This window comes from Ranitomeya variabilis, chromosome 5 (assembly GCF_051348905.1).
Source record: "Ranitomeya variabilis isolate aRanVar5 chromosome 5, aRanVar5.hap1, whole genome shotgun sequence".
Classification (NCBI taxonomy): Eukaryota; Metazoa; Chordata; class Amphibia; order Anura; family Dendrobatidae; genus Ranitomeya; species Ranitomeya variabilis.
The window spans coordinates 688,836,177-688,857,981 of record NC_135236.1 but is presented as its reverse complement, the minus strand read 5'-3'; the positions used below and the strand labels follow the sequence as shown (position 1 = coordinate 688,857,981).

The 21,805-nt window shown below is 52.8% G+C and overlaps 1 protein-coding gene across 1 annotated transcript in view; it reads left to right on the top strand.

The window, feature by feature from the left end:
- Nucleotides 1-3,675: 3,675 nt before the first annotated feature.
- PIK3C2G (phosphatidylinositol-4-phosphate 3-kinase catalytic subunit type 2 gamma) overlaps nucleotides 3,676-21,805 on the top strand; it is a 215,001-nt gene continuing 196,871 nt past the window's right edge. Inside the window, exons 1-2 of the mRNA XM_077267271.1 lie at nucleotides 3,676-3,730; nucleotides 3,867-4,192. The gene's annotated coding sequence lies outside the window, so the exon portion shown is untranslated. The remainder of the gene's footprint in view (nucleotides 3,731-3,866; nucleotides 4,193-21,805) is intronic.

The following is a 21,805-nucleotide window of genomic DNA, read 5'->3' as shown; positions in this document are numbered from 1 at the left end:
CTCTCCGAAGGTCATTCCTGGGTGTGGTATGAGGCTCCTCCTTCTCCGGCCACCAGAGGGCACTGTGCTCTCCGAAGGTCATTCCTGGGTGTGGTGTGAGGCTCCTCCTTCTCCGGCCACCAGAGGGCACTGTGCTCTCAGGAGGTCATTCCTGCTTGTGGTATGAGGCTCCTCCTTCTCCAGCCACCAGATGGCACTGTGCTCTCAGAAGGTCGTTCCTGGGTGTGGTATGAGGCTCCTCCTTCTCCGGCCACCAGAGGGCACTGTACTCTCAGGAGGTCATTCCTGCTTGTGGTATGAGGCTCCTCCTTCTCCAGCCACCAGATGGCACTGTGCTCTCAGAAGGTCGTTCCTGGGTGTGGTATGAGGCTCCTCCTTCTCCAGCCACTAGAGGCACGGTACTCTCAGGAGGTCATTCCTGGGTGTGATATGAGGCTCCTCCAGCCACCAGAGGGCACTGTGCTCTCAGAAGGTCATTCCTGGGTGTGGTATGAGGCTCCTCCACCTCCGGCCACCAGAGGGCACTGTACTCTCAGAAGGTCATTCCTGGGTGTGATATGAGGCTCCTCCAGCCACCAGAGGGCACTGTACTCTCAGAAGGTCATTCCTTGTTGTGGTATGAGGCTCCTCCACCTCCGGCCACCAGAGGGCTCTGTGCTCTCAGGAGGTCATTCCTGGGTGTGGTATGAGGCTCCTCCACCTCCGGCCACCAGAGGGCACTGTACTCTGAGAAGGTCATTCCTGGGTGTGATATGATGCTCCTCCACCTCCGGCCACCAGAGGGCACTGTACTCTCAGAAGGTCATTCCTGGGTGTGGTATGAGGCTCCTCCTTCTCCAGCCACCAGAGGACACTGTGCTCTCAGAAGGTCATTGCTGGGTGTGGTATGAGGCTCCTCCTTCTCCGGCCACCAGAGGGCACTGTACTCTCAGAAGGTCATTCCTGGGTGTGATATGAGGCTCCTCCACCTCCAGCCACCAGAGGGCTCTGTGCTCTCAGGAGGTCATTCCTGGGTGTGGTATGAGGCTCCTCCACCTCCGTCCACCAGAGGACACTGTGCTCTCAGGAGGTCATTCCTGGGTGTGGTTTGAGGCTCCTCCTTCTCCAGCCACCAGAGGGCACTGTACTCTCAGAAGGTCATTCCTGGGTGTGGTTTGAGGCTCCTCCTTCTCCGGCCACCAGAGGGCACTGTACTCTCAGAAGGTCATTCCTGGGTGTGATATGAGGCTCCTCCACCTCCGGCCACTAGAGGGCACTGTGCTCTCAGGAGGTCATTCCTGGGTGTGGTTTGAGGCTCCTCCTTCTCCAGCCACCAGAGGGCACTGTACTCTCAGAAGGTCATTCCTGGGTGTGATATGAGGCTCTTCCTTCTCTGGCCACCAGAGGGCACTGTACTCTCAGGAGGTCATTCCTGGGTGTGGTATGAGGCTCCTCCTTCTCCAGCCACCAGAGGGCACTGTACTCTCAGGAGGTCATTCCTGGGTGTGATATGAGGCTCCTCCACCTCCGGCCACCAGAGGGCACTGTGCTCTCAGGAGGTCATTCCTGGGTGTGGTATGAGGCTCCTCCTTCTCTGGCCACCAGAGGGCACTGTACTCTCAGAAGGTCATTCCTGGGTGTGATATGAGGCTCCTCCTTCTCTGGCCACCAGAGGGCACTGTACTCTCAGGAGGTCATTCCTGGGTGTGGTATGAGGCTCCTCCACCTCCGGCCACCAGAGGGCACTGTGCTCTCAGAAGGTAATTCCTGGGTGTGATATGAGGCTCCTCCTTCTCTGGCCACCAGAGGGCACTGTACTCTCAGGAGGTCATTCCTGGGTGTGGTATGAGGCTCCTCCACCTCCGGCCACCAGAGGGAACTGTGCTCTCAGAAGGTCATTCCTGGGTGTGATATGAGGCTCCTCCTTCTCTGGCCACCAGAGGGCACTGTACTCTCAGAAGGTCATTCCTGGGTGTGATATGAGGCTCCTCCTTCTCTGGCCACCAGAGGGCACTGTACTCTCAGGAGGTCATTCCTGGGTGTGGTATGAGGCTCCTCCTTCTTTGGCCACCAGAGGGCACTGTACTCTCAGGAGGTCATTCCTGGGTGTGGTATGAGGCTCCTCCTTCTCCGGCCACCAGAGGGCACTGTGCTCTCAGAAGGTCATTCCTGGGTGTGATATGAGTCTCCTCCTTCTCCAGCCACCAGAGGGCACTGTGCTCTCAGGAGGTCATTCCTGGGTGTGGTATGAGGCTCCTCCTTCTCCGGCCACCAGAGGGCACTGTACTCTCAGGAGGTCATTCCTGGGTGTGATATGAGTCTCCTCCTTCTCCAGCCACCAGAGGGCACTGTGCTCTCAGGAGGTCATTCCTGGGTGTGGTATGAGGCTCCTCCTTCTCCGGCCACCAGAGGGCACTGTACTCTCAGGAGGTCATTCCTGGGTGTGGTATGAGGCTCCTCCACCTCCGGCCACCAGAGGGCACTGTACTCTCAGGAGGTCATTCCTGGGTGTGGTATGAGGCTCCTCCTTCTCCGGCCACCAGAGGGCACTGTGCTCTCAGGAGGTCATTCCTGGGTGTGATATGAGGCTCCTCCACCTCCGGCCACCAGAGGGCACTGTACTCTCAGAAGGTCATTCCTGGGTGTGGTATGAGGCTCCTCCTTCTCCGGCCACTAGAGGCACTGTGCTCTCAGGAGGTCATTCCTGGGTGCGGTATGAGGCTCCTCCACCTCCGGCCACCAGAGGGCACTGTACTCTCAGAAGGTCATTCCTGGGTGTGATATGAGGCTCCTCCTTCTCTGGCCACCAGAGGGCACTGTGCTCTCAGAAGGTCATTCCTGGGTGTGATATGAGGCTCCTCCTTCTCCGGCCACCAGAGGGCACTGTACTCTCAGAAGATCATTCCTGGGTGTGGTATGAGGCTCCTCCTTCTCCGTCCACCAGAGTGCACTGTGCTCTTAGGAGGTCATTCCTGGGTGTTGTATGAGGCTCCTCCTTCTCCGTCCACCAGAGGGCACTGTACTCTCAGAAGGTCATTCCTGGGTGTGGTATGAGGCTCCTCCTACCCTGGCCACCAGAGTGCACTGTGCTCTCAGGAGGTCATTCCTGGGTGTGGTATGAGGCTCCTCCTCCCCTGGGCACCAGAGGGCACTGTGCTCTCAGAAGGTCATTCCTGGGTGTGGTATGAGGCTCCTCCTTCTCTGGCCACAAGAGGGCACTGTACTCTCAGAAGGTCATTCCTGGGTGTGGTATGAGGCTCCTCCTTCTCTGGCCACCAGAGGGCACTGTGCTCTTAGGAGGTCATTCCTGGGTGTGGTATGAGGCTCCTCCTTCTCTGGCCACCAGAGGGCACTGTGCTCTTAGGAGGTCATTCCTGGGTGTGATATGAGGCTCCTCCTTCTCTGGCCACCAGAGGGCACTGTGCTCTCAGGAGGTCATTCCTGGGTGTGGTATGAGGCTCCTCCTCCCCTGGCCACCAGAGGGCGCCTTATTATAAATTATTATTATTACATTTATCCTAAGTCATATTGCACGACTCGTTAAAGGGTTGATTGTGACTTGTAGGATCGCTACCTCCATCCGGTGGCGCTAGAGATCAAGTCTTCTTTTTCTCTGAACCCGTGTTCCTGGCTCGCTCCGGCTCCATGTGTCGCGGCCGTGTGACACAGCACATACATGGAGAGCCTATTTGTTGTGACAGCTGACTATCGGGAGTGCGCCAGGTGTCCGGGTTCCCCAGGCAGCTATTCGGTAAGTTATAGAACTTGCTGAATAAGGAGGGAGCCGACCATGTTCTCTAGTACAATCACTTGTCCCGGGTCGTGTCTCCCTCCGTTGCTCTTCCTGAGTATTGCAGGTGGCGATACGGCTTTTCTTATCTGTGCAGGTGGAGCAGACTTTTGTGCGAGCACATTCTTCAGGCTTCACGCGTGATTGCAGGAAGGTCATTCACCTGACAGAAGACCAGAGGCCGAAGAAGGGATCCTCCTCCCTCTAAGGAAAGGCAAATATTAGTCCCGGAAACACCTGATAGTCAGGTACAGAGCTGAGTGACGGGTGACATGCCGCCATCCCCCGCTGTCAGCGCACCGCATGCTCCGTATTGCCGGGCGGAGAACTCCTCTCCTTATCGAAGATAAATAAAAGCGAGAAAACAGTAGGACGAAAGGAACTGCACAGAAAGCGGGCGAGGAGAGGAAGCACCGGAGACGGGTAACATGACGTGTCTATATATATAATCTGTGTACAAACCAAAGGTCGTGTGTGGTATTATATGGGCACATATAAAGTATCCCCCCGTACACCGTACGCTGCCCCTATCCCCTCCACATAGACCGTACTCTGCCCCATATCCCTCCACATAGACCGTACGCTGCCCCTATCCCCTCCACAGACCATACTCTGCCCCGTCTCCCCTCCACATAGACCGTACACTGCCCCGTCTCCCCTCCACATAGACCGTACTCTGCCCCATATCCCTCCACATAGACCGTACGCTGCCCCTATCCCCTCCACAGACCGTACTCTGCCCCGTCTCCCCTCCACAGACCGTATGCTGCCCCTATCCCCTCCACATAGACCGTACTCTGCCCCATATCCCTCCACATAGACCGTACACTGCCCCATATCCCCTCCACATAGACCGTACGCTGCCCCTATCCCCTCCACAGACCGTACTCTGCCCCGTCTCCCCTCCACAGACCGTACGCTGCCCCTATCCCCTCCACATAGACCGTACTCTGCCCCTATCCCCTCCAAATAGACCGTACACTGCCCCGTATCCCCTCCACATAGACCGTACGATGCCCCTATCCCCTCCACAGACCGTACTCTGCCCCGTCTCCCCTCCACAGACCGTACCCTGCCCCATATCCCTCCACATAGACCGTACCCTGCCCGTATCCCCTCCACAGACCGTACCCTGCCCCATATCCCTCCACATAGACCGTACCCTGCCCGTATCCCCTCCACAGACCGTACACTGCCCCGTCTCCCTCCACATAGACCGTACGCTGCCCCATATCCCTCCACATAGACCGTACTCTGCCCAATATCCCCTCCACAGACCGTACACTGCCCCGTCTCCCCTCCACATAGACCGTACACTGCCCCGTCTCCCCTCCACATAGACCGTACACTGTCTGTATCCCCCCCGTAGACCGTACACTGCCCCATATCTCTCCACATAGACCGTACTCTGCCCCATATCCCTCCACATAGACCGTACTCTGCCCCATATCCCCTCCACAGACCGTACACTGCCCCGTCTCCCCTCCACATAGACCGTACACTGCCCCGTCTCCCCTCCACATAGACCGTACGCTGTCCGTATCCCGTCTGTATAAACCGTACTCTGCCCCGTCTCCCCTCCACATAGACCGTACACTGCCCCGTCTCCCCTCCACATAGACCGTACGCTGTCCGTCTCCCCTCCACATAGCCCGTACCCTGCCCCGTCTCCCCTCCACACAGACCATACACTGCCCCGTCTCCCCTCCACATAGACCGTACACTGCCCCGTCTCCCCTCCACATAGACCGTACACTGTCTGTATCCCCCCCGTAGACCGTACACTGCCCCATATCTCTCCACATAGACCGTACTCTGCCCCATATCCCCTCCACAGACCGTACACTGCCCCGTCTCCCCTCCACATAGACCGTACACTGCCCCGTCTCCCCTCCACATAGACCGTACGCTGTCCGTATCCCGTCTGTATAAACCGTACTCTGCCCCGTCTCCCCTCCACATAGACCATACACTGCCCCGTCTCCCCTCCACATAGACCGTACGCTGTCCGTCTCCCCTCCACATAGCCCGTACCCTGCCCCGTCTCCCCTCCACATAGCCCGTACCCTGCCCCGTCTCCCCTCCACATAGACCGTACACTGCCCCGTCTCCCCTCCACATAGACCGTACGCTGTCCGTATCCCCTCCACAGACCGTACCCTGCCCCATATCCCTCCACATAGACCGTACCCTGCCCGTATCCCCTCCACAGACCGTACACTGCCCCGTCTCGCCTCCACATAGACCGTACACTGCCCCGTCTCCCCTCCACATAGACCGTACCCTGCCCGTATCCCCTCCACAGACCGTACGCTGTCCGTATCCCCTCCACATAGACCGTACCCTGCCCCGTCTCCCCTCCACATAGACCGTACACTGCCCCGTCTCCCTTCCACATAGACCGTACGCTGTCCGTATCCCGTCTGTATAAACCGTACTCTGCCCCGTCTCCCCTCCACATAGACCGTACACTGCCCCGTCTCCCCTCCACATAGACCGTACGCTGTCCGTCTCCCCTCCACATAGCCCGTACCCTGCCCCGTCTCCCCTCCACATAGACCGTACACTGCCCCGTCTCCCCTCCACATAGACCGTACGCTGTCCGTATCCCCTCCACAGACCGTACCCTGCCCCATATCCCTCCACATAGACCGTACCCTGCCCGTATCCCCTCCACAGACCGTACACTGCCCCGTCTCCCCTCCACATAGACCGTACACTGCCCTGTCTCCCCTCCACATAGACCGTACCCTGCCCGTATCCCCTCCACAGACCGTACGCTGTCCGTATCCCCTCCACATAGACCGTACCCTGCCCCGTCTCCCCTCCACATAGACCGTACACTGCCCCGTCTCCCCTCCACATAGACCGTACGCTGTCCGTATCCCCTCCACAGACCGTACACTGCCCCGTATCCCCTCTGTATAGACCGTACGCTGTCCGTATCTGTGAAGGAAGCCCCTGTTCCTCCCACGTCACCAATCCGTGACGTCACTACACAGGCACAGCTCTCCGGCGCCCCCTTTGTCTCTCAGGTCAGTAAGGGAACTGCACCTAGAGCAAATGGCCGCCGGGGAGACTGCCCTGTTACCCACGCTGGGTATTCTAGGATTCGCAATCAGAGTAAAAGGATCAGCCCAAAATTAATTTATGATTTAATTGCCTTAAGGGTGCACTAGGTAATTACAAGAAATATACAATCACAATATATCAAGAGTTACAGTCAGAGTACAATATAACAACAATGATACAAGGCTTAAGGTATAAAGCTGGAGGTCACTTTACCAGGTTAGACGTCGCTTGTGGAAGCCGGGGGGCGCAGCGTTCCGCAGGTCCAAAACTTTAGTTGCCGGGCAGCCCCCAGAAAGCGTGTGCTTGCCCCCCTCTGGCTGGCATGCCCTGTTTCTTAAGTGGTCATCTTCTGTCACCCGCTCTCCACATGTTCCAGCTCTTAACCCTGCCGTGTCCCTCCCCCTGTAGCTGGGTGGGCTTAGCAATCTCCACCCCTCTGCCTCCCTGCAAGATTTATTCCAATATCTAATAAATGAGATAACTTCTCTCAGGATGATCGGATCAGCACACGGGCAGTACCAGCGCCTGTGGTTTGTTCTGCCGGTCGTACAGGGATCAAACCTGGACCCATTCGGTCCCTGTGGGAGGCTGATCTCTATATCTCGGGTTTCAGACCTCCCACAGACACAGGAGTCGCACTATTAGATGCACAATTTCTTTAGGACGAGGGGAATATTTTTATGAGCCGGTACCTCGGATTATGCGTCCATAATTCATGATTCCCTGTTGTAGACATTTTGACTGGACAGCCATAAGAGATGTGTATCCAGTGGCCACTTGACATGCGTGGTTTAATTAAGCCCCCAGGCATTTCCAAGCCCCCTGCTGATGTGGCTTCCTCCCTGAGCTTTGAAGTACCTTCTGTCATCTACACTGAGCTCAGCCGATTACCATACTAATAGGCACTATGTTCATTAGAAAAGGTGGGGGCCAGGAGCACTCCTCTCTGCAGACCTGTGACCAGGAGACAAAATGGAGTCACGCCAATCTGTGTTAGTATGCCCGTCCAAGATGGCGGCTGTTCCCTCATCACACCTCCCTGCTTTAGAGGGCGCTAGGGGGCATCACATTCCTGTGTTCCCCCGTGCGCCCTTCCGCACCTTCTCCTGGCCGGGACAACCCGTCAGCATTACCATGGTCTCTGCCCCCTCCTCTGTCTCTCCCCGAGGCTGTCTCTGCCTCCTCCTCTGTCTCTCTGAGGCAGTCTCTGCCTCCTCCTCTGTCTCTCTTTGAGGCTGTCTCTGCCCCCTCCTCTCTCTGTCTGAGGCTGTCTCTGCCCCCTCCTCCTCCTCTCTCTGAGGCTGCCTCTGTCTCCTCCTCCCTCTGTCTGAGGCTGTCTCTGCCTCCTCCTCTGTCTCTGAAGCTGTCCCTGCCTCCTCCTCTGTCCCTCTCTGAGGCCGTCTCTGCCTCTCCCTCTCTCTTTCTGAGGCTGTCCCTGCCTCCTCCTCTGTCTCTCTCTGAGGCTGTCTCTGCCTCCTTTTCTCTTTCCCTGAGGCTGTCCCTGCCTCCTCCTCTGTCCCTCTCTGAGGCTGTCTCTGCCTCTCCCTCTCTCTTTCTGAGGCTGTCCCTGCCTCCTCCTCTGTCTCTCTCTGAGGCTGTCTCTGCCTCCTCCTCTCTGTCTCTGAGGCTGTCCCTGCCTCCTCCTCTGTCCCTCTCTGAGGCTGTCTCTGCCTCCTTCTCTCTTTCCCTGAGGCTGTCCCTGCCTCCTCCTCTGTCCCTCTCTGAGGCTGTCTCTGCCTCTCCCTCTCTCTTTCTGAGGCTGTCCCTGCCTCCTCCTCTGTCTCTCTCTGAGGCTGTCTCTGCCTCCTCCTCTCTGTCTCTGAGGCTGTCCCTGCCTCCTCCTCTGTCCCTCTCTGAGGCTGTCTCTGCCTCCTTCTCTCTTTCCCTGAGGCTGTCCCTGCCTCCTCCTCTGTCCCTCTCTGAGGCTGTCTCTGCCTCTCCCTCTCTCTCTGAGGCTGTCTCTGCCTCTCCCTCTCTCTTTCTGAGGCTGTCCCTGCCCCCTCCTCTCTCTCTCTCTGAGGCTGTCTCTGCCTCTCCCTCTCTCTCTGAGGCTGTCTCTGCCTCTCCCTCTCTCTTTCTGAGGCTGTCCCTGCCCCCTCCTCTCTCTCTCTCTCTGAGGCTGTCTCTGCCTCCTCCTCTCTGTCTCTGAGGCTGTCCCTGCCTCCTCCTCTGTCCCTCTCTGAGGCTGTCTCTGCCTCCTTCTCTCTTTCCCTGAGGCTGTCCCTGCCTCCTCCTCTGTCCCTCTCTGAGGCTGTCTCTGCCTCTCCCTCTCTCTCTGAGGCTGTCTCTGCCTCTCCCTCTCTCTTTCTGAGGCTGTCCCTGCCCCCTCCTCTCTCTCTCTCTGAGGCTGTCTCTGCCTCCTCCTCTCTGTCTCTGAGGCTGTCCCTGCCTCCTCCTCTGTTTCTGAGCGGATAGGGTACCCCTAACTGTCGGTCCCTGGGCCACGCCTCCGGTGAACCCTGCTGGACCGTTACCTGGAACAGCCATCCCTGGTCCTAGACCACCCGCTCGCGGTCTGACTCCCCAGGAGGCTGTGCCGCCTGCTCCTTGAGAGCTTTCAGGCTAGCATCAGCTTCCAACGCTGCCTGAAATCCCTGACTCGATGTGGCGAGAATGGACGACACTGCCACATCCGCTGTCAGCTCCCTGGGATCTGCCTCCTGGCCGCTGTCTGACTCGGCAGCCACTTGGTCAGAGAGGGGGAAGCCTTCGGACCTCTGCAAGGCTCCTTGGGCTCCGGCGCTCCCACTCCTGGTGACAGCGGCCACGACCGCTGTGCCCACGGGTAGCGCCTGCTTCCCTCCGGCTCCTGACCAAGCCGCCGGGTCAGGCAGACTTCCCTGCCATCCTGACATCCCGGGTGTGGGGGACTCCTGCCCTGGGGTCTTACCTGGAGGCCCCTCTCCCAGGATGCCCCCTCCCCCCATGGCCTGTTCCTCTTCCTGCAGGGGCCCTAGACTCAGCAGGCTGGATTCACTTAGGGGCCCTACACTGCCCATAGCAGCCCCTCCCTCCACCTCTGAGCTCTCCCCTACAGTCTCCTCACCTGTCCTCCCTGTGAGCCCTGTGTGTGTGGTGTCAGTGTATGGATTACCCTCAGGTTTCAATCCCTCCTCCACTGTTGGAGGCACATTCAACACATCAACATTCACAGTAGAGTCATGACATTCTTGGGGAGCCGAACTTGGGGGTTCAGTGGCCACATACTGAGACACTATCCGCCCCAAATCGGTCCCAAGTAATACATTGGCAGGAATATTTGACGTTACTCCCACCTCCCGCATTCCCCTCCCGGCGCCCCAGTCCAAAAACACCTTGGCGACAGGCAGCGCCGGTTCCACGCCTCCAATTCCGGAGACTGAAAGGGTTTTTCCCGGTACCAAGTCTTGAGGGGACACCACCTCAGGACGTACCAGGGTTCGTTCAGCGCCTGTGTCCCGCAGTCCTATGACCGCTGTGCGGCCGATAGTGACGGGTTGGTAATTGTCCAGGGACCTCCCACCACCCCCTCCCACACATAAAACAGTGGACGGTTTCAGGGACAGGGATGGGGCCTTAAGACGCTGGGGACATGCAGACTTGAAGTGTCCCAGCTGGTTGCAGTGATGACAATGTCTGGGTTCTGCGCCTGGCCTGGAGAGGGCAGCAGGGGGGTACACCCCTTGCACTCTGGGGGCTGGGGAAACAGGGGCAGGATTGGGCTTACCCCCTCTCCAGGTGCAGCTGGCAGGCTTCTTCGGCTCAGGCGCCCTGTTATTGGCATACTCATCTGCCAGGGCGGCTGTAGCAGAAGCCCCCTTTGGTTTCCGGTCACGAAGGAACTGCTGGAGGTCCTCTGAGCAGTTCCACAAGAACTGCTCCGTGACGAACAGTTCCTGGACCTCCTGGCGGGTGGTGAGCGCTAGACCCGAGGTCCAGTGCTCTGCAGCTCGCAGCAACGCCCGCATGTGGTCGGTCCAGGTGTCCTTTGGGCCCCGCTGCAGGCTCCGGAACTTCTTGCGGTAGGACTCCGGGGTGAGGTTGTAGTGCTGGATCAGGGCCCGCTTGATGCTGCTGTAGTCCTGCTCCGCCCCGGCAGGTAAGTCCCCCAAAATGTCCAGGGACTTACCCCTCAAACGGGGGGTCAGGTATCTTGCCCACTGAGCCGGGGCCAGATTGTGTTGAAGGCAGGTCCTTTCAAAGGCCAGCAAGAAGGAATCCAGGTCTCCATCCTTCTCAAGCAGAGGGAAGTCCTCGGCCCGGACTTTGGAAACCCTGGACTCTGGTGGTGCTGGGGCGTCCAGCGGGAGCCCGTGTTGAGCCATCTCCAGTCGGTGCTGGCGCTCCGCTGCTCTCTCTGCCGCTGCTTGCTCTGCTGCCCGCTCTGCAGCTTTCTCTGCCCGCTCTGCAGCTTTCTCGGCCCGCTCCGCTGCCTCACGGCGTTCTGCACGCTCTTGCTCCGCCGCTTCACGGCGTTCTGCACGCTCGGCCTCCGCTGCCTTCTCTGCAGCTGCCATGAGTCTCATATAGGCGTCTTCATTACCCGCCTCGAGACGTGCCACTGCCGCTGCAACAAGGGCCTCTGATGTGGACAGGCTGGGGCGGGTAGGTGGTGGGTATTCCCTTGCCGGACTAAGCACAGGTGGCTGGCTCCTTGGGGAGTCTGGGCTGAGCTCCCCCTCGCCTTGAACAGTAAAGTCCACCACCACCTCCTCATCGACCATAGCACTGGCCTGCGCCCTCACTGCACTCCTGGTGCCCTCTGCCATCTTTGGAACCTCTGGTTACTGACACAGCTGTAACCCTGACCTTGCACACAACTTATTATATTTACACTCTGACCGTCTAGTGCTGGGCTGACCTTAAGACCCCAGCAGTGAAAGTTACCACTGGTAGCCTTTAGTGTCTGGGAGTAGGGGTCCCACGCACACTATTACTCTGATCCCACCGCTGCCACCACTGTGAAGGAAGCCCCTGTTCCTCCCACGTCACCAATCCGTGACGTCACTACACAGGCACAGCTCTCCGGCGCCCCCTTTGTCTCTCAGGTCAGTAAGGGAACTGCAGTATAGAAAACCAGCTAGAATATTGAAAGGATATATTAAATTGAATAACCAGAAAAAACGTACTATCCTTTAAAACGATATTTTATTACTATTAACTTATCTAAAATTCCAATAAATAAAACTCAATTGTATGCAATCAACATCAGCCAACTGGGTTGGGTAGGCTAGAAAAATAGGGAGAAATTAGCAAATATGCCTGACACAGTCCCTGTAGGTGGCCCTAAAGTGTCTTAAACCTACCTACCAGCGGAGGTTGGCACCCTAGAATTCGATATGGCGCCCCCGCTCACCGTCGACTGTCCCTTCTCACCCTAGTAGGGTCCTACTTGCTACCCACACCCAGGTACCCACAGACATACACACACAAATTGACCAATAGGTCACACTAACCAAAAAACGTGAAAAAGTGAAAAAGTGAAAGAAAAATTCTAAAACCACTGCAGACATTGCTGCATAATTACACTAAATAGCATGTACCCCACAGTTACCTCAAAAAAGTTTTTCGAGAAACAAAGAAAAAAAATTTTTTGGATAGTGCAGAGTTATGGGGTACAGCGGGGCACAGTTGGAGTGTGCTTAGTTAACTATTCAGAGGTCATGAGTAGTGAAGCCTCTAATAGATGTAACAGTAGGTCACTGTCTTAGTTAGTGATTGATGACCTGAAAATCATAGACAGACCAATAAGACTAATGTACAGAGTGGATCCCTAGGCAAGATAGCACCCCTCCGAAAAGGTTATCAGATATATGAGTACACTCAATGGATGTAAGTATTTTGTTGGGTGATATAGATAATACACCCTAGATTGTCCAAAAAATAAAGCAAAATATTCAACAAAGACAAAAAAAACCAACAAAATAGACCCAAATGAAAAAATTATCTGCCTTATAGGGTATCACATATAGTATTTCTCATTTAGTTTAAGGGCTAATGCACACCAGAATACAGAGATGACTGAGAACCATCCCTCATTACTCACTCTATATTAGATGATCTGATAAGCTCATATTGCTATAAGTAGCATATTTGTCTGCACTCTAGATGCCATACGAGTTCCGCATCTTATAACATAGAAAAAATCAGCAAAACATTAAACAAAATCAAAAGAAAGAAAGAAACACAACACAAATTGGTATCACATATAGTGTCTCTCAATTGCGTTAGATTAGTGCATCTATAAGCCCAAAATATCTGAGGCCAATCCCTTATAGGATATCGCATATAGTATTTCTCATTTAGTTTAAGGGCTAATGCACATCAGAGTACAGAAACAGCTGAGAACCATCTCTCATTACCCTCTCTATAATAGATAGTCTGATACACTTTTATTGCTGTCAGTAACACATTAGTCTGCACTCTAGATGCCATACGAGTTCCGCATCTTATACCATAGAAAAACTTAGCAAAAAAAAGAAAAACACAAAACAAATAGGTATCACAAAGTGTCTCTCAATATTGAGAGACACTTTGTGATACCTATTTGTTTTGTGTTTTTCTTTTTTTCTGACTTTGTTTAATATTTTGCTAAGTTTTTCTATGGTATCAGTCATCTCTGTATTCTGGTGTGCATTAGCCCTTAAACTAAATGAGAAATACTATATGTGATACCCTATAAGGCAGATAATTTTTTCATTTGGGTCTATTTTGTTGGTTTTTTTTGTCTTTGTTGAATATTTTGCTTTATTTTTTGGACAATCTAGGGTGTATTATCTATATCACCCAACAAAATACTTACATCCATTGAGTGTACTCATATATCTGATAACCTTTTCGGAGGGGTGCTATCTTGCCTAGGGATCCACTCTGTACATTAGTCTTATTGGTCTGTCTATGATTTTCAGGTCATCAATCACTAACTAAGACAGTGACCTACTGTTACATCTATTAGAGGCTTCACTACTCATGACCTCTGAATAGTTAACTAAGCACACTCCAACTGTGCCCCGCTGTACCCCATAACTCTGCACTATCCAAAAAATTTTTTTTCTTTGTTTCTCGAAAAACTTTTTTGAGGTAACTGTGGGGTACATGCTATTTAGTGTAATTATGCAGCAATGTCTGCAGTGGTTTTAGAATTTTTCTTTCACTTTTTCACTTTTTCACGTTTTTTGGTTAGTGTGACCTATTGGTCAATTTGTGTGTGTATGTCTGTGGGTACCTGGGTGTGGGTAGCAAGTAGGACCCTACTAGGGTGAGAAGGGACAGTCGACGGTGAGCGGGGGCGCCATATCGAATTCTAGGGTGCCAACCTCCGCTGGTAGGTAGGTTTAAGACACTTTAGGGCCACCTACAGGGACTGTGTCAGGCATATTTGCTAATTTCTCCCTATTTTTCTAGCCTACCCAACCCAGTTGGCTGATGTTGATTGCATACAATTGAGTTTTATTTATTGGAATTTTAGATAAGTTAATAGTAATAAAATATCGTTTTAAAGGATAGTACGTTTTTTCTGGTTATTCAGTAAGGGAACTGCACCTAGAGCAAATGGCCGCCGGGGAGACTGCCCTGTTACCCACACTGGGTATTCTAGGATTCGCAATCAGAGTAAAAGGATCAGCCCAAAATTAATTTATGATTTAATTGCCTTAAGGGCGCACTAGGTAATTACAAGAAATATACAATCACAATATATCAAGAGTTACAGTCAGAGTACAATATAACAACAATGATACAAGGCTTAAGGTATAAAGCTGGAGGTCACTTTATCAGGTTAGAGGTCGCTTGTGGAAGCCGGGGGGCGCAGCGTTCCGCAGGTCCAAAACTTTAGTTGCCGGGCAGCCCCCAGAAAGCGTGTGCTTGCCCCCCTCTGGCTGGCATGCCCTGTTTCTTAAGTGGTCATCTTCTGTCACCCGCTCTCCACATGTTCCAGCTCTTAACCCTGCCGTGTCCCTCCCCCTGTAGCTGGGTGGGCTTAGCAATCTCCACCCCTCTGCCTCCCTGCAAGATTTATTCCAATATCTAATAAATGGGATAACTTCTCTCAGGATGATCGGATCAGTACCCGGGCAGTACCAGCGCCTGTGGTTTGTTCTGCCGGTCGTACAGGGATCAAACCTGGACCCATTCGGTCCCTGTGGGAGGCTGATCTCTATATCTCGGGTTTCAGACCTCCCACAGACACAGGAGTCGCACTATTAGATGCACAATTTCTTTAGGACGAGGGGAATATTTTTTATGAGCCGGTACCTCGGACGATGCGTCCATAATTCACGATTCCATGTTTGAGACGGTTTGACTGGACAGCCATAAGAGATGTGTATCCAGTGGCCACTTGACATGCGTGGTTTAATTAAGCCCCCAGGCATTTCCAAGCCCCCTGCTGGTGTGGCTTCCTCCCTGAGCTTTGAAGTACCTTCTGCAATCTACACTGAGCTCAGCCGATTACCATACTAATAGGCACTATGTTCATTAGAAAAGGTGGGGGCCAGGAGCACTCCTCTCTGCAGACCTGTGACCAGGAGACAACATGGAGTCACGCCAATCTGTGTTAGTATGCCCGTCCAAGATGGTGGCTGTTCCCTCATCACAGTATCCCTTCTGTATAAACCGTACTCTGCCCCGTCTCCCCTCCACATAGACCGTACACTGCCCCGTCTCCCCTCCACATAGACCGTACGCTGTCCGTATCCCCTCCACATAGACCATACGCTGTCCGTCTCCCCTCCACATAGACCGTACTCTGCCCCGTCTCCCCTCCACATAGACCGTACACTGTCCGTATCCCCTCCACAGACCGTACGCTGCCTCTATCCCCTCCACATAGACCGTACACTAACCTGTATTCCCTACACATACACGTACGCTGCCCCGTATCCCCTCCACATAGACCGTACACTGCCTGTATCCCCTCCACATAGACCGTGCGCTGCCCCGTATCCCCTCCACATAGACTGTACACTTATCTGTATCCCCTCTGTATAGACTGTACGCTGCCCCGTATCCCCTCCACATAGACCGTACACTTACCTGTATCCCCTCTGTATAGACTGTACGCTGCCCTGTATCCCCTCCACAGACCGTACACAGACCCATATCTCCTTTGTATAGACCGTACACTGCATAGTTCCTGCCCAGCTTCATTCATACTATGTAACGGTTCACACCGTGCTGCCAACACTATGTCACGGATCCCAGCAGTATGTCAGGGATCTCCGGGGAGAATACCTTTATCATCCCCACAACTCACACCAATTTGTCACGAACCAGGGTTGTTTATTTGCCCCTAGTTCTTTCTGAAGGGGATTTATCTATATCCCACTTCCCAGTTCCGGGTTAGAACTTGCAGCTCTCTGGCGCCTCCTTACTCTCAGGTCAGACTAGGTACTGCACCTAGGGTAATTAGTCGCCAGCAAGGCTGCCTGCTATGTACTGCACGATGCAGCGAGGGCGATATAACTACTCCCACACAGGCGGGAACAATAATTATATTATCAACACCACGGGTTGCTGCAGTGATGCCCGATTGCACAGGACAAGGTATGCCGCCACCGGCTCCGATTGCACCAGAAGTTAACGGGTCCAGAGCCAACCCAAATCAGTAGCGTAATTCACCTCAGAGGACACAGTTCGTATAGAGCAGAACAGACAAGCTTAGTAAAATTATATATTTTACTCCGTAAAAGATAGGCAGTATTTACAAAAATATTAAAAGATATTATAAAGAAGACGAAACATGTATATTACAATTACAAATAAAAAAGGATCAACGGTGAAAATTGGACTTACGATTCTTTCATATCGTTCAATGGTACGCAGTGTGCTGGCTGGGGGAGAAGACCTTCCCCACTTATTCTCAGGTCAGATTGCACAGCCTGACTGCAGCTGAATCCCCCGGGAAAAAGACACTGCTGGAATGTGGTCTTACCAAGTTATTCTCACCCCAATCCCAGGCACTCCCCCTGTAGTGACCTCACTTAGAAGCTGAAACCTCCTCTTACTTACAATATGAAAACCATCTTTTACCCATATCTCACTGTGTGAACCTCACATAAGTACGAAACAATGCTCATGATGTTCCCCACGTCAGGGGCATTCTTTTAAGTGTAAACATGGAACCAATACATGAACTGCTTGAGGAGAAATCCACACTTTGCACTCACTGCGCCTAGCTGCTCGCGCTTTCAGTGGATGATAGGTCTACTGGTGGACATCTGAAATATGAAACTCGTGTATTTCTAGCCCAAATCAGTGCCACAATATATCAATATAATAGAACAAAGAAATCCCTGCCGTTTTTTTTGAGGGACTATACCGTTTCAGCTGGTACTAGATGGGGGAATAGTCTACTGCAGCTACAAGGGCCATAAACATTCTTTTGGGAAGAGGAAATGAGGGGTTTAAGATTCACACACACACATATCAGCAGGCAGAAGAGCTAGACAGGGGGGTCGGAGCTCGCAGCGTGTGTCTTATACAGCTATGCAGATACTCAAACAAGAAATATTCACACTATCGTGACTCCTCCCCTTTTGGAATGCGCTACAGAGGCAGAACCTCTTGGTACTCCATGCGCACCTCAGCAGGTTCACCCCGGCGGGATAACCCCTCTGCATTGCCATGCTCCCTGCTTGTTTTGTGGTGAAGTCAAACTGCTGGAGGGCAAGGCTCCAGTGTAGCAACCTTCCGTTGGTTCCACACATGGCGTTAAGCTGGCGCAGAGGGTTGTGGTCGGTCAACACCGTGAAGGGGCAACCATTACCGTGCAAGATTTGCAGGGCCCAGACTATGGCAAGGCATTTCGTCTTGACGGTGGAGTAGGCCACTTCCCTCGGCAGAAGTTTCCTGCTCAGGTACAACACAGGGTGTTCTTGGTCCTGCGAGTCAACCTGGCTGAGCACAGCACCGAGGCCAAACTCGCTGGCGTCAGACTGCACCAAGAACAGCCGACTACTGTCGACTGCTTTGAATACAGGAGCGTTGCACAGGGCTCTATTTAACGCCTGGAAGGCCCACTAACAGCCGTCGGTCCAGTCGACAATTTGGGGTAACTTCTTCCTGGTGAGGTCCGTCAAGGGTTTTGCCAGGCTACTATACACCATGTTCCAAATTATTATGCAAATGATATTTTTCTATGATTTTCCTAAATGGTCGGTGCAAATGACAAATGACAATCGGTCTAATAAAAGTCATCACCAATTAGAGTTTACATCAAATGTTATTGAAGAAACCTCCCAACGATAACACTATAATTTGCAAAATGAACAAAAACTCAAAATGCACTGTTCCAAATTATTAGGCACAGTAGAATTTCTAAACATTTGATATGTTTTAAAGAACTGAAAATGCTCATTTGTGGAATTTGCAGCATTAGGAGGTCACATTCACTGAACAAAAAAAGCTATTTAACTCCAAAACATCCCAACAGGCCAAGTTACATGGTAACATAGGACCCTTTTTTGTTGTCACCTTCACAATTCTTGCATCCATTAAACTTGTGAGTTTTTGGAGAGTTTCTGCTTGTATTTCTTTGCATGAAGTCAGGATAGCCTCCCAGAGCTGCTGTTTTGATGTGAACGTCCTCCCACCCTCATAGATCTTTTGCTTGATGATACTCCAAAGGTTCTCTATAGGGTTGAGGTCAGGGGAAGATGATGGCCACACCATTAGTTTATCTCCTTTAATGCCCATAACAGCCAATGACTCGGAGGGATTCTTTGCAGCAAGAGATGGTGCATTGTCATGAATGAAGATTTTGCTCCTGAAGGCACGTTTCTGCTATTTAAACCATGGAAGAAAGTTGTCAGTCAGAAACTCTATATACTTTACAGAGGTCATTTTCACACCTTTAGGAACCTTTAAGGGCCCTACCAGCTGTTTCTCCATTATTCCGGCCCAAAACATGACTCCTCCACCTCATTGCTGACATCGCAGCCTTGTTGGGACATGGTGGCCATCCACCTCGACACTCATCATCAGTAAACAAGACTGTTTGAAAATTAGTCTTCATGTATGTCTGGGCCCACTGCAACCGTTTCGGCTTGTAAACACTGTTTAGAGGTGGCCAAATAGTAGGTTTATGCACCACAGAAAGCCTTTGAAGGAGCCTACACCTTGAGGTTCGAGGGACTCCAGAGGCACCAGCAGCTTCAAATAACTGTTTGCTGCTTTGTAATGTATTTTGGCAGCTCTCTTAATCCAATGAATTTGTCTGGCAGAAACCTTCCTCATTATGCCTTTATTTGCATGAACTCTGTCTGTGCTCTGTTTCAGTCACAAATCTCTTCATAGTATGATGATCACTCTTAAGTTTTCTTGAACTATCTAATATTTTCATGCCTTGTCCAAGGCCTTGCACTATTTAACGCTTTTCAGCAGCAGAGAGATCATTTTTATTTCCCATATTGCTTGAAACCAGTGGCCTGCTTAATAATGTGGAACATCATTTTTTAAGTAGTTTTCCTTTAATTAGAATCACCTGGAAAACTAATTATCACATGATCCATTGAGCCCTGAGACACAATACCATCCACGAGTTTATTTGAAAAACAAAACAATTAAATCTTTATGACACTTAAATCCAAGTTGCATAATAATTTGGAACACAGTGTAGTTCTGTACGAAGCGCCTATAGTACCCTGCAGTGCCCAGGAAGGACATTACCTGCTTCTTGGTCCTGGGGGTGGGCCAGGACACAATGGCATCCACTTTCCCAGGCTCTGGTTTTATGGACTTCCCACCTACCCGGTGCCCCAGGTAGTGGACCTCTCTCATGCCCATCTGGCACTTTCACAGCTTGATGATCAGACCGGCTTGGTGAATTCGCCTGAGCACCTCCTGGAGATGCTGCAGGTGTTCATCCCAGGAGGAACTGAAGATAGCTATGTCATCCAAGTACGCCACCGCATACTTCTCCAGTCCCTGAAGCAGGTGGTTGACCATCCGCTGGAAAGTGGCAGGGGCATGCTTAATGCTGAAGGGCATGACCATGGACTCACACAGTCCAAAGGGTGTGATAAAGGCAGACCTCTCTTGCGTCTCGTGGCTCAGGGGAATCTGCCAGTATCCTCGACTCAGATCAATCATGGTCAGATATTTTGCGCCAGCTAACCGCTCAAGCAGCTCCTCGATGCATGGCATTGGGTGCACGTCAGGGGCTGTGATGGCGTTGAGCCCCCTGTAGTCCACACAGAACCGGGTTGTCCGATCCTTCTTTGACACGAGAACTACAGGTAAGGCCCAAGCGTTCTTTGAACTTTGAATCACCCCCAGCTGTAACATCTCATCGATCTCCTGGCGCATAACTTGCTGCACCTCATCGGAGATCCGATAGGGTGTTTGCCGTAGTGGGGCATGATTCCCGGTGTTCACCTCGTGGACCGCTAACATAGTCCTTCCAGCTTGGTTGGAGAACACAACCTGGAAGGGTTCCAGTGTGGTCCACAACTGCGACCGCTGGGATTCAGTTAACAAGGCACTTACCTTCACGTCCTCGATAGACCCACCGGCCTTGGCTTGGGCCAGCATGTCCAGGGGGGTCATCCTCCCCTTCTTCGGGCAGGCTGCAGACCGTTAAAACGTAAACTTCACGTTCGTGATGAGCCTTCATCATGTTGACATGAAAGGCCTTTCGCCTACCCTGAGCATGGTCAAGCGTGACCACGTAGGTGACTGGGTTGAGCTGTTGGTGGACGAAGTACGGGCCTTCCCAGGCTGCCTGAAGCTTATACTTTGGTATGGGGACCAGCACCCACACCTTTTGACCCACGTGGTAGATCCGCTCCCGGGCATTCTTGTCGTACCAGTGCTTCTGCTCATCCTGAGCCTGCGTCATGTTGTCATGTACCAACTGCGTCAAGGTCTGCATTTTGTCATGAAAGCGCATGACATACTCCACTATGGACACTTCAGAAGGGTTCGGCTCCTCTTCCTAGGATTCCCTAACCAACCCAAGGGGTCCCCGGACTCATCTGCGGTACAAGAGCTCAAAAGGGGAGAACCCCTCAATAAGCGCATAGCATGTGTGGGAGGTACCGCTCCCAGTCACTTCCTTGGGTCTCAACCAGCATGCTTAGCATCTGTTTGAGGGTATCATTGAAGCGCTCACACAAGCCATGGTCTGTGTATGATATGCACTCGATACCAGACGCTTCACCTGCATTTTCTTACAGGGAGACTCCATTTGGCGAGACATGAATTGGGTCCCTTGATCGGTAAGCATCTACCTGGGAAATCCTACACGTGAAAAGATGGCCAACAGTGCATCCCTAGTTGAGGACAGAGCCACTGCCTCTGGGTACCGGGTAGCATAGTCTACCACAGTGAGAACGTATTGCTTTCCAGAGCTGTTGGGGATGGCCAGCAGGCCCACAATGTCCACCGCGATCATCTGGAAAGGCTCCTCTATCACTGGCAAAGGGATCAGGGGAGCCTTAAGAGCAGGCCCCGCCTTCCCCAATCTTTGGCAGGTGATACAGGAGCGGCAGTAGTTTGTCACATCTGTCCCCATCTTGGGCCAATAGAAGTGTTGAGACAGCCGGGCCTTAGTTTTGCTGATCCCCAAATGTCCAGCGAGCGGGATCTCATGGGAAATCCACAACAACTCACTCCTGAATTGGTGCGGGACGACCAGCTGTCTTTCCCTCAACTACTCCTTTTGCGATTTTCCTGGTACTGTCTTCTGGTACAACTTCCCTCGTCGCCAGAACACCCTCTCCTTATCAGTCACGGAGGTGGGCGTCTCGGCAAGGTGTCTCAAATTCTCCAGGCTGGCATCTGAGTGCAGAGCGGCCTGGAACTCCTGACTAGGGGCAGCCACAAGTGACGTCAGGGTCCCTTCTCCACGGGAACCCTCTGGGACCTGCTCTGGGTCCATCTCTGGTTCAGTCATGTCTGTGACCGAGGAGGGTTCAGAAGGCAGAACGTTCTACGTTCCAGGCACTCTGACTGCGGGTGACAGCAGCTACGTAGGCTGTCTCCCCG